Here is a 13,824-nt window from a genome sequence, read left to right on the forward strand (position 1 = left end):
GACAGGTTATTTTTCATTTTCCTGGAGTTCAAGGGATAGTTCAATAAATACTGAACACTTCTCATTAGACACGGCTCCATCATCTATTGTAATTCAATACAAACCACTTCACTTCTTTTGACTTCAGTATCACTCATTTCTGTACTTCTTTCAGCTTCTAAATATTCCTTTCCACTCCTAGAGAATTGGGCATACAACTTTCTGGCAGTGGTGAAAAGTAATTATGAGAGTGAAACATACAATGAGAAAGGAATTTCCAGCTAGATTGCTTTTAATTGGCAGAGAACTTCTTTCAGGAAAGGTTGCGATTGTAATACCTAGAGCTATGATTGACCAGATAGGATTTAGAACCATAAGTTGATTGAAATATAATCATTTTGGGTCCTGGTTCTAAATAAATTACTCAAAGCCATACAAATCCATCTCGAGCCTCTTGGAAAGGACCAATAAAGACTTCTGTTAGCCTAGCTATGTAGTGGTGCAAACAGTAGTAGGTATCAAGGAGAAACAAAGGGTGCTGAAGAGTTTCCTATCTCAAAATATGTCCTTGGCTCATTCTTAAATGTCCAATAATTGATTAAGTCATAAATAATACTGTGGGAATTACTGCTTAAATACACAGACTAATTGTCTGGAATTTGGAATTTGACTCCTTCAATAGGGTTTATAATGTTAGGACTAAACAACCTGTTTATTCCCTGAAATATAAAAGCAACATAAGTATGCTGTGACAGTCATATAAAAAGAGCTGATGTTAACTAATTTAATCAAACACAACTTTAAATAGGAAATATCTAGTATTTTTCTACGAATTACTAATTTTGCACACACAGAAATTGTTTATCTGCCAAGTGATATGATTTTCTGTAAGACATTGACTTCCAGGCACCCATGAAGGCCCACATTAAATCAATCATTAAAAGAAACTTATTCCAACTATTTCCTATTCTGGTTCTGGTCAAAGTTCATAAACTAAGAATGACACAAATGCCCACTGAAAAGAGAATAAAAATACTCAATACAGCTTCTCTCCTCAGAATGAGAAGGATTAATCACAGCTGATAATTGCATTTGCAAATGATAATGATAAATCATATAATCTCATTAAGTTTTGAAGCACTATGGCTCTAAAAGAGAGAAAAAACACAGCAAAAAAAAAAACACCCATATTAAGTAAAGATAAAAATCCTTTATGTGTCAGAAATCTCAGAATGAATTTCTTTTAGTTGTCCTGTCCCTTTATCTGTTCAAAATGTGAATAAAATCCCACCGCTCTGAGAAACAGAAAGCCTTCCCTCTGGAGAGACTCTTCACCAAAATTCTGTTCATTACTTAAAGGCAATAGCATTGTAACTCGTAAAAGGTGGGAGAAACTATAGCTAACTTTAGCTTAGAGAACTCATGGCTAAAAAGGATAAAAATCATCCCATTGTCTAAATTCATATAATTTAAATAAAGTTCATTGAGAAAACCGAGATGATTTGCTTTCGATTAATTTTTGTGAAGAATTCAATGTATTTTTTGAGGACTAAATTCACAAAAGTGGAAGTTTTTTGGTGAACTAGAAGGATGCAAGTAGTAAGTCTGTAATGTGAGTGTGAGTTGCAGAAGGAAAAGGGGAACACAGGAAAAGACATGAGAAATTGTTTAAAGGATGATTGGAAAAGTTCAATAAACACTAACAAGCACGAAATTACAAACTGCTCTTACTCAAATTCACATTGTATTGAGTAAGTCTGTAGTGGGGCTTATAGATCTGCATTTAGGATATTCCAGGCAAAGTTCATGTTGTTTATCAATCAATCATAGACAAAGATACATCTACAGGAAACCACAGTTATTAGCATTTTCATAAAATGTATTAATTGGACACAATAATTGATTTTATTGTGTCACTTCAATACATGCATGTACTTGTATATAATGTACTTAGTTTAGTATCTGGGGTGTTACTGATTACTGTAATCAGTTTCAGATTAAGCTCATTATACTTTATCTAGCACTGTCTTGTGCAAGGCATTGCAAGAAGTTACAAAAAGTAAAATTTGTGTCTCTTTATTCAAGTTTCAATTCCGTTGGAAAGGCAGTATTTACAAGTAGATTTCCACAAGATCAGAGACATCTTTGTTCACTCTCAGATCTAGCTATGTCCTCTGTACACCAAATCCAAAAGGGAAGAATCCAAAAGGAAGGTGTATTGAGAAAGGGGGAGAGAGGCTGAGTGAGTAACATGGAACGGACATGGGTGACTTAATTTCACATGCTGAAACTATTTTCACAGGTGAAATTTTTCCATTAGCATTAAACAAAGCAGTTTTCCTCCCTCACCTCACTGAGGGGCAGAGATATTTTAACCTTGAACCAAATGTGTGAATTGAATTTCGATACTATCATCTCACATTCTGCAGATGAAACTTCACAACATGTGAAAGAGGGGCATGATGAATCCCATTTTAAGACAAAGTGTAGCAGTATCCTGGGAATAGAGGTACCACAAAATCCTTATTAAAATGAGTAGAATTAAGATTTTTTTTTGTTTTTAAACTTACATTTGTATAACTTTCTTAAAATTTTGAAATGAAAGTGGTGAAAAAGACAGGCAGATTAGATTAATTAGTACCTAAACTTTAAATAGAAGTTGCCACAAAGAAAGTACATGATAAATATTTGTTGTTACAATTATTTCTCCTCATAGAAGAGAAGACTGACTTCTGCAGATACAGATGAAAATTTGTGGGATTGCAGGGAGAGGAATGAAAGTGGCACACACCTTTAATCCCAGCACTCTGGAGGCAGAGGCAGGCGGATCTCTGTGAGTTCAAGACTAACCTGGTCTAAATAGTGAATTCCAGTCCAGCAGGGGGTGCAGGGAAACCCTGTCTCAAAAGTAAATAAATAAATAAATAAATAAATAAATAAATAAATAAAATAAATTTAGGACTTCATTATTTGTATTTTAGCCCATTCTCTGTGGCTATGAAAGGATAACACAGTTTGGGAAATTTATAAAGAAGTTTATGTAGTTCATAGCTCTGGAGGTTAAGGCGTCCAAAGGCGTAGAACATTTGAGAGGTTATCTTAACATAGCAGAGTATACACACAAGAGACAAAACGTAGGGTGTAACCTCGCTTTACAACAATACTCTCATGGTAGCTAGTCCAGTCCCAGGAGGACAAGAAGTCACTCATACTCATGGCAATTAACCCAGTCCTTCTTCCACAGAATTGATCTCTCTTAACAGTTCACTCAAACCTTAAAGGCCCAATTCCTAACACCTCCACAATGGCAACTAAATTTCAAAGAAAATACAAGCAAGCCACAATACCTGCAATTAAAATCTCTAAACGGAAGGGCCCATACAGTTGACTTTGTTAGAAGCATATGGAACAAGGATGAATTTCAGCATCTATATTTAGGGTGAAAATTAAGCATTGCAAACTTCTTTCAAAAATGTTATCGATTATGCTGGGTGTGGTAGCACATGCATTTAGTCTCAGCACTTGGGAGGCAGAGGTAGGTGGATCTCTGTGAGTTTGAGGCCATCCTGGTCTACATAGTGAGTTTCAGGCCAGCTGGGGCTACAGCGAGACCCTGCCTCAAAAAGACCAAACAAGAATATTGTCAATTATTTGATGGCTCATTGATTTTAAATGCCATTATCAGATTTCACTCTTATTTTTACTAGCTGCTTTTTATATTGAAAGTAATAAAAATTAAGTAACATGCTGAGTGATTATTTGAAACCCTGTGTGTACTTTTTTGAGAGACACTGAAGAAGTAGGACTTCCTTATATTCTGAATGATTTTCCCATTCAACATGAATATAAAAGCAAATCTCCCAAATATAAACACTGTAATAATGTCAAAAAATGAGGAACATTTGGAAATCCTAATGATCTTCTCATTCTGCCTAAAATCTTTATCCTGATTAATCAGTCTACTTTTCCACTAAGTTCAACAATTATCTGCGGCTTGCCTTAGAGCTTCACATGGGATCTCCAACATTACAGATGAAATATTATGTTGGCACCTCCAATCTTAGGTCATCTGAAATAGTGAGGCTCTGCCATTACATTATATATTTTTCTTTAGTGATATTTTCTTTCTTTAGAATACTATGTGTTTATAAGGCCCTAATTTATAGGCTCTCATCAGAAAAAACTGTCCTTTAGTACAATATTAACACATAACATTCACATGGGGGGGTGAATTGCAGGGTTTGATATAATGGAGACTGACATACATCATTCTGTGAAAGAAATTATTCTATGCAAACAATACAGATGTTGCCATAAAAATAAAGCTTATGTTTTTACCCAGAGAGTTCACAGACTATCTTTTATAAGATTTAAAACATTCCATTCCTCCTGACTTCAAAAAGGATTCTAAGACTTCACTTGCCAAATCAAGGAGAAATTTCAAATTATGTAAGGCACTACTTCCAGATCACAAAAGGTTCTATTTAAGTGGAGTTTCTGTCTGCCTATCATTCAGAAAAGTAAAATTTTGAAATAGATGGGCTTTCAAGGCGTCTTAGGTACGCTAGGTCTTCTTTTCATTCTCCCCCTTTGTCAGGCTTATCTTTATTTTACACTCAAAGTTGTTCTGTGATATTTTCCTGTCTCCTTGTAAACTTGATGTTTTATTCCTTGAATATATCTGCCTTTCTGCTACCATGCCTTTTGCATATAGCAGTTCAAACACAGAAGGCCTCTTTAGCTCCTATTATTTTTATTGGTGGATGACAGACAGAATCCTTAGGACTCTATTGAAGGGCCTTAAATGCTTTGCATTTCTATTCTGTAACGTTTCCTGCTTGCACTCATTCAATTTCACACAGCTCTTACTGCAATCTTCCCAAATTCGTTCTGCAGAAACTCATCAGCTTTATTTTTCCCGCCTTTGCTTTCACTTTGTTCCCAATTACCAACATAACTAGATTCTGCTTTCTGTTCACTTCAGGAATACCCTTACGTTTCACATCCTCTTTTACTCTTTTGATATGCAAACCTGACTCTATGAATTGCTTTTGTTTTCTCCCCCCAGTTTAAATACTGTGTACTAAGAAAGCCCTTTACCATGCCCTTGTCACATTCATTGATGGATCTATGCATCTATTAAGATCTCATCGTTAGATCAATACTCACCAATTGTCACTTCAAAAAATGTTCACGGTACATTGCATACCAGTATGAAATTGGCAAAAATTTAAAAAATAATAATTAAATATTAAAAAGATGTCTAGTTTACCCATTAAGTTTATTCTTCTTAGAATCAACACTCACCATATACTTTTGCTCATGTATTGTCTCTTAGCAATTAATTATTGAACTGCTGTTATGTTAGTTTGATTTGGGCATTAAAAATTTATATTCTCCTGGAGAGAACTGTCTGTGTAGAAGGCTTCATATAGAGTCAAGGTACCTTAATGATGAAACATGTTAAGTCTCCCAAAGGCCAGCTTTCTCATTTTGATATGTATTTTGTTTAATGAATAAAGTGAAAGAATTCAGTTCCTTTGCAACTGATAGCATTGATAAACTACAGCAAAAGAGCTAAAAAGAATGACTAAAATGACTATGCATAGATTAAACCAGAAAGGGCATATCCAGAATAACAGAGACTAGATATAGTCAGCTGAATTATACAGGAATTCTGCTTAGATCACAGAGGAAGAATAAGAGAGGGATTTTAATCACATAAGCAAGCGACATCAAGAAAATTCAAAGGTATATAACAAGACACCTCAATACATGGGCAAGACTAAATGTTAGTGTAAAACTTCAGCAGCAGATCAGTTGGTGGTACCAGAAAGCATCAGGTTAAAGGAAAGGAGAGCAGAAGGTCCAAAACAAACAATGGGAAGCTAGTTGTTTCTACATAGATACAGGGCAGGGATTTGGGGACAAGAAACAATCAAGAGGCATAATAGCTAACTTTTTGTTGACTCTGATTAGGGACCAGATTGTTGAAGCAATGCTAATAATTAACAATCCCCATTCATAGGTTAAGCTCGGAGTTTTAAGTGTTTCTCCTTAGAGCTGAGGGTCAATTATTATGGTTAAGAATTATAATTTAATTATGATCACATGCAGTTCTATGGACCTTATATAATACATTGGGACTAGCATTAACTGTTGGCAGCCGTGGATGTCACCTTAATGTAATCTTTAATATTGACTATATTTGAAAAATATCACAGACAACGCATCATTGAAAGGATATCAAGAGCTGGAGAGAAGGTTCAGTGGGTTAAGAGGGTTACATTTTGCCCTTGAAGAGAACCTAGATTTGGTTCCCAGCACCCAGGTAGTAACTAACACCAATCTTCAACTCCAGTTCCAGGGGATCCAGTGCCCTCTTCTGTCCTCTGAGGGCATTGCACTTATATGGTGCACTTCCATGTATGCAAAACAGTCAGGCACATAAAATAAAATAAATAAAACAATTTTCTAATATAAATAATTTCCAATGCTTCATTAATTCAATTATATTTATTTACTTACTTCAGTAAGTATAGGTAGCAATTATATGAGAATATTTCTTTAGAAAGGAGTCAGGGGACTGGAGAGATGGCTCAGTGGTTAAGAGTACTGACTGCTCTTGCAGAGGATGCGGGTTCAGTTCCCAACAACCACATGAAGGCTAATGACTGTTGGTCACTCTAGTTCCAGAGGAATCTGATGTTCTTGTCTGGCCTCTGGGGACATTGCAAGACACTGGTGCACTTACATGCAGGCAGGAAATATACCCATACACATAAAATGAAAATAAAGTAGACAGGAGCCAGGGTCAAGAAAACTTATTGTGCCATTAAGAAAGTGTAAGTAATTATAGCAACAGTGATACTGGAGACAAACATAGGTATGATGAGTAATTACAGACTCCCAGAAAAATCTCATAAGGTTCATATAATGTTCAGAGAAGGCAAACAGGCTCTAGACTTGTAAAGGCACTGTCAGTTTGCAACTACTTTTACGTTATCCCAAGTGTGTAATAATAATTCTCTATTTTCCATTGAATCACTAACATTAGTCAATTACAAAGTATTTAGAGGTGAAACATAGGAAATGGGTTTCCAATTGCATTTCCATACTAGTGGTAGATATACATCCTCTGAAATTTAGTGTATTTGAAGAAATTAGTCTATAGAAAGAAACATTAAAGATGTGTTGAGAACCTTGATGAGAGAACATACTCTATATGGAAGTGATAGCAAAAAATATACACATATATGATGTGGTAGGAGCTGAATGCTCAAGAGGTTTTGTGAAGGACATAAATGTGGAGGAAGTAGAGAAAGGATGGATGAGGCAAAGAGAAGTAGAGATACTTAAAGGAATCCCACACCCCAGAGGATTGTGATGGAAGTGTGCAAAGGAAAAAGAAATGTATGTTCTGCCTCATTTGTGGATCCTAGCACCAAATTCTTATAAGTGAGTGCATATCCTGACATAACTGCAGGAACCAGGCCTATGGAAGGGAACCAGGGAAGGAAAGGGAAAGAAGGAACCTAAGAGAGAAGAATAGTAGGAAAAACGGGTTATTAAAGGAGAAATATGCAAAAAGGGGGTAGTGAAAGGGAAGGGGGTAAAGGGAGAGGGAAGGAGGCTATACAAAGAAATATGGGAATAAAGGGGAAGAAATTCTCCCAATACACAATAAAAAAAAACCCTGAAACACAGAAGGAACCCTATAGGAATGGAAGAAAGCTCTTCCAGAAGCCATATGGTTATTAAATGGAAATTGCAGTGCCCCAGAGGTAGGTTGTTCCCCTATGAGCTGTTGGCCAGAGGGGCCTTAGAGATCTGTTAGCAAGCCCAACAAATTCATTAGGATTTAAAACAAAAAAGAACGGAGCTAATGGAAACCTTCATTATTCCACCAAACTTGGTCAACTTTGCCATGTTGGCAAATCTTTTGGTGTTTGATTTCTTATTCCCATTTCCCCCCTTAAACTGCATTGTATATATATTTTTACACAATGTGCTTCAAGCTATTTCTGGAAAAAATGTGTCAAAAGTTGCCTCTCTTTGGAATAATTTTTTTTAAAAAAGAAAAAGATGGTATGAGTGGGGAGATGAAATAATGCTGACATAGAAAACGAAATGTCAGAACACTAAGAGGAACTGGAGAAAATAGGCATTAAATTAAATGTACACCTTTATACCTACAGAGAAGTAGCATTTGTCATTATGACTCCTAAACTTCAGAATGTATGTTAGAGCAAAAGGAAGTGTGAGGAAACTTTTCAGCCTGTATTTGGAAGTCTCATTTTCATGTTGTCATGAACAACAGCTTCTTTCAGCTCTTTCTGTAAGTTTCAGGCGGTTATTGGAGAAAACCATACAGCATGCCTTAAATGTATGAACTCAAATCTTAAATGATATACAACATTGCCCACAGATATTTTCAAAGCCTCATATGTTTACATTTTCACAGTTAAAGTGTGTTTCACAAATTCTAGTCTTTTTAAACCAGCCGCAGTAGCTCGTCTGCCTTTCCTTGCCTGCTACCCTCAACCCAGATGCCCAGGACCCAGGTATAAGCGATCTCTTGCCATTTTCTGCCTTCTACTGTTCCTACTCCTTCAATGGATTACCTGTCTCTGTTCCAGTTAAAGAACTCCATCTAGATTTTTCAACACACCATTTCTGCAGGTGTCTTTCTCTTGTGTAATTGAGCTTTCCTTCCTGAGAGATTATTCTCTCATTGTTTAAAATATTTGAGTCTCTCATTTTTTTAAAGACATAAACAAGAAAATTTCCTTATTATTACCATCTTTAGCTAATCCTCGTTCTTTTCTTCAAAGGAAATCTTGTTATCTCTATGTCCCTCACCCACATTCTTACCACATCTCATTCCAAGACCTGTGCTGCCACCACTTCACTTCTGTAATAGACTTTACATTGCTGTCATAAAATACTTGATATAGCTTAAGAGAGGAAGGTTCTATTTATGGCCAATGATTCTGTTGATTCGGGCCTGTGGTAACGTAGAACATCATAGACATGGGAGCATGTGGCAGGATCTGTTCATCCCACATATGGCATCGATGGACCAAAGAGACAATTCTATCTAAACCCATTTTGGACAATCAGTGAATTCATTGAGGCTCTTTACAGAAGCATGAATAGTCATGACAGGCACATGGGTGAGTCAAAGTCAGCTGCATCAATGAAGAGTTTCATCCCAGCATAGGTGACAGCTCACAAAATTTTACTGAAGTAAAGTCCAACCCCAATAAACTTTTCATCTCTTATGAACTCTAGCATTCTCAAGACTGTATGTAATATGCATTTCACATGAATTTATCAATGACATATTTTGCATTTTTATACTATTCTTGGCATACCTCATTTTGTTCTAGTTGCATTGTAAGTTCTAAATAAACAAATGTGAAAGTTGCTTCCACAGTAAACAGTGAATTTGCAGAAAATTCCCATCATTTTTATGGTGAAAATCTGTAAGTTTACTAAACTACATATGAATTGATTCCTGTTTCTATCAGCACCTTCCAGTCTCTCTTTTTATTCATTATCCGGCCTTAATCATTTATTTTTCCCTCCAGTTTGTCAAGTATTTCTGTCTTAGTTTTCTTATTCTTGTAATTACATCTTCTGGGAGCATTTCTCTTGTCTGATTCTTCCTTATAATTCATGCTTCAATTTAGATAACACCTAACTTAATGAAAAATAATTCCTCTAGTCTTTACTTAATTTTCAATGTTTATCAGTACTTTATATTTTCTCATTATTTTTGCCCCTCCTTCTGTTGGAAACAAAAAATGCTCTTTAATACAAAAAACCTTGTTTGCCTTTAAAACTAGTATATTCCTAAGGGCATTAACAGTTTCTGGCATGATATATACTAGAAATATTTGTGGAGTGATCAAATAAATTCATTCAAATTACAAATTCTTTCTATATTAATATTTTCAGAATCTCCTTATGGAATGGAGATTGACATGACAATGGCTTTTGACATGACTATAGGGCAATCATGCATGGCAGAATAAGACATGATCACCTAATGAAAAAGTTGCAATCATTTTCGGTCTCTTCATGGTTGACTTACTATTGTATTACAAGTTTCAATATTGAAATATTAAATATTGCCTCCTTATGGAATCATCTCCTAACCCTATATACAGATTATTTTCTCCGTGGTGTGTTTATACCTATGGTAGCCTCTATGCCTTCATTTATATTATCATACCTTATAGAAAGTCTATATTTCCATGAAGACAGAGGTTATATTGGTCTATTAATTGTGGGGGGGGGGCGGGGGCATGCGTGTGCACTCTTATTTGGGTGCCCAAGAAGGCCAGAAGAGAGCATCAGATCTCCAGGAGTTTCAGTTACAGGTGGTTATTCACTGCCAAATGTGGGTGTTGGAATTGAACTCAGGTCTTCTTCAAGAGCAGTATATGTTCCTAACTGCTGAGCCATCTCTCCATCCCCTTTTATAGGTCTTTTAGTCTCTTTATCTAGTTTAATATCATCTATGCAGCAAAAGTTCACTAAATATTTGTTGGATCAAATTAAAATGAATTAAGACACATGGGAGTTAGCTCTAGTAAGCCTGAGCTACAATATAGCTGCTTATTTAGTGAACTTGAGTTATTATTGTGAAGAAAAATTGAACCTGTAAGGTTTTGAGGATCACTGTAAGACAGGAGAGAAAAGCTAAAGCATAAGACTATGCTTTGCAGTGATAGCATCAGTTTTATTTTTCTAAGTTGAAAATCTGGTGTTCAGACATTCCATTTCTGAAAACCTGAGGTTTAAAGCACTAATATATTAAAATACAGGAGAGACTGTATAGCATACCTGTACTTAAAATATTGCTTTGTTTGCAATCCTGTCAGTTTCTAGAAAAATGGTGAAATGGTGCAACCTTTTCAGAAAAAGAGATAAAAAGGATCAAAGCCCAGCTTATGGGTGGCAAAGAGGATAATTCTCTATCATATGAAGGACTGATCTCTTCAGAATGAAAAGAGACTAGCTCTGACAGATGTCAACACACAGAAAAGTGCCACTTTCTTCTTCTATCAGAAAGATAAATTGAAGCATATGCCTTCACTGTGGCCCAGATGGCAGAAAGAAACAATTGGAAGGAAGTTCAATTCAGCCTGATACTCAGTCCTTTACTTACCCCTTCTTGATCATTGGTGAGTTTATTAGCAATTTAAACACATTTTTATTTCCAATATGTTTTAGTATACCATGCTAATTCTAGGGACAAATGTTCATAGTCTTAATCCACATACAAGACAGTCCTGCTCTGACTTGGATAAACCCATATCATGCTACTTTTTTCTTCTGTCTTGTTGGCTTTGTTTTACTGATCACTATTTGTGTATGTATATGTACAGGTGTGTGCTTGTGTGCATGAGTACATGCAAATCCATGAGTGTATAAGTACTCGGGTTCCATTCACCTGGTTTATGAAGGAGGGTCTCCACTGGCCAGGAATCACTGTGCACGCTGGGCTGGTTGACCAGTGGACCTCAGAGCTTTGGCTGTCTCCACCTCCTCAGAAGTGCTGGCCACCATGTCACACTTTTTAAGAACAATATTTTTCCAATTTGAAAGTGTCATATAATGTATTTTGATCATGTTCAAACACTTCCTCCTTCTCCTCTAAGATCTACCACCACCTCCATATCCTACAACTTTAGGTTCTTTTTTTAAGCCATTCAAGTCCAATTTGTGCTCCCCAAATACTCTTGGGTGTGCATCTATCCCCTGGATCCTGGTCAGCTTGTCGGTGATCGCTCCATTAAAGAAAACTGACTGATTTTCCCTCACCTAGCAGTTATCTGTTGCCAGGAGCTCCTCAGCTAGGGGTGAGTCTTCATGCTCAGTTCTCCCCTCCAGGCTGAGATTTTGTCTGACTTGAACTTGTAAATGCTATCACAACATCTGTGAGTTCATATGTACATCTTCCCTGTTGTGTCAGAAAACACGTTTTTGTCTTAGTCGTCCACCACCAGTGGTTCTTAAAATCTTTCTTCTCTTCAACAATGATCCCTGAGCCTTGGGTGGTGGTGGGGAAGGGGGATGCTATACAGAAGTCCTATTTAGGGCTGAGCACTTTTTAGTCTATTATTCTCTGTATATTGACCACTTGAGGTTATCTGTATTAATTGCCACATCTACTGCAAGAAACTTCTCTGATCAGGATTGAGACTTATATTAATCTATGGGTATAATAATAAATCATTTGGAGTTAGCTTAATAGTGTGCTCATTTAGCAGAATAGTAGTTGGATCTCTGCTAGAGAGTCTATAGCCTACCTAGCCACAGGTTCTTAGACCTGAAAGCCAAGAATGAGTCCCATCTTGTGTAGCAGGCCTTCGATTCAATCAGAAAGTGTTTGGTAACTCCCATGCCACTATTGTACCACTGGGCCTATCTTACCAGTGCAGTGGTAATTGTAACTCACAGGGTTCATAGCTGGGTAAGACTGATGACTAGTTTTCTGTTCTGTTAGCATGTAGAGCACCTTCCAGCACCATGCAAGCTAGTGAGAAGTGATGAAACTTTGAAGTCAGTACCAGATTGATTTCTCCATGTTCTGCAGCTCAAGTATGCAGTGTCCTCAGCATTATGGCCTTACTGTCAACTTCTGGAAGGTGACCAAGAGCAAAGGCAATAGCAGTAGCCAGTAATGTTTGGAAGTTCTATGGGACCCCGTTATCCAACAACTTCAAAGGAATTAACCCATTCCTGGTACTGGGCTGGCCTGGACTTTTTATTTTGATTTGCTACCATGTTGTGTCTGAAATGTGCCCCCATTACAGGGCAACTCCATTGAAACTGTTTGCGTATGTATTGTTTTAAGAAGCTTCTACAGTAGTAGGTTTCCATATGACTTTCTCAAAAGATCTTTAGTGTTAGTTATCCATTTTCATACTTCCTCCTCTACCCTGAGTTCCCATCCCCCACCCCATTTAACCATTCCTAGTCCATTATTCTCCTTTTCCCCATTTACATGACTGCATTCTATATTCTCTCCCTTGAAAGCACCCCCACCTTACTAGTTTCCTGACTTCTACAGCTATTCCAAATGAAACACACACTTTTTTACATAGATTCTGAGGACTGACTCAAGTTTTCATGCATGCAAAGCAAGCACTTTACTGAGTCATCTCCCCAGTTCCAATCATTAACGTTTTATTTGAAGTACTTGCTCAATATTTTTGTTCATCATATCTTAATATTTCAACAAATATTTATTGATGACCTTTTATATGCCACATTTCTGAGCAATAAAAAATAACTGTGAAGAAAAAAATTTCTCACACCTTGGTGAATATATAATCAAATGAACAGAGACAAACATTAACTTGATAGACCAATACATATGGAGCAAAATATATGGTCTATAAAATATAATAAAGCAAGGTAAGAGAACAGAAACTGATGGTAAGGAGTTTGTTAGTCAGATTTTTGTTACTGTAACAAATATCTGAGATAATAATCAACTTTTAAAGAGGAAGGTTTCTCTTTTGGTTTGCAGTCTCAGAGGTCCCACTTTACAATCATTTGGCCCTGTAGTGAAGTATAACATCATATCCAGAAGTCATGATATAGAGCACAGCTGCTTGTTGCATGTCTAGGAATCAGAAGAGAAAAGGCAAGGAAGGGGCTGGCATCTCACTATCCCCTTCAATGACACATTCTCAATGACTGAAAACCTCCAACTTGGACTCACCTCCTAAAGATTTTACCACCTCCTAATACTGGCAAGACATGTGAGACTTGTAATTCTGGGTAAAAAATACAGTAAGGAGCATAGACAAGATGGATCAGCTT

The 13,824-nt window shown here is 36.6% G+C and overlaps 1 protein-coding gene across 1 annotated transcript in view; it reads right to left on the bottom strand.

Annotated features, from left to right (window-relative positions):
• The window catches only part of Il1rapl2 (interleukin 1 receptor accessory protein like 2), a 1,274,770-nt gene that overhangs the window by 865,992 nt on the left and 394,954 nt on the right, over positions 1-13,824 (bottom strand). The gene's annotated exons all lie outside the window — the stretch shown is intronic.

Source organism: Nannospalax galili, unplaced genomic scaffold (genome assembly GCF_000622305.1).
Source record: "Nannospalax galili isolate Female #2095 unplaced genomic scaffold, S.galili_v1.0 scaffold25, whole genome shotgun sequence".
In the NCBI taxonomy this organism is placed as follows: Eukaryota; Metazoa; Chordata; class Mammalia; order Rodentia; family Spalacidae; genus Nannospalax; species Nannospalax galili.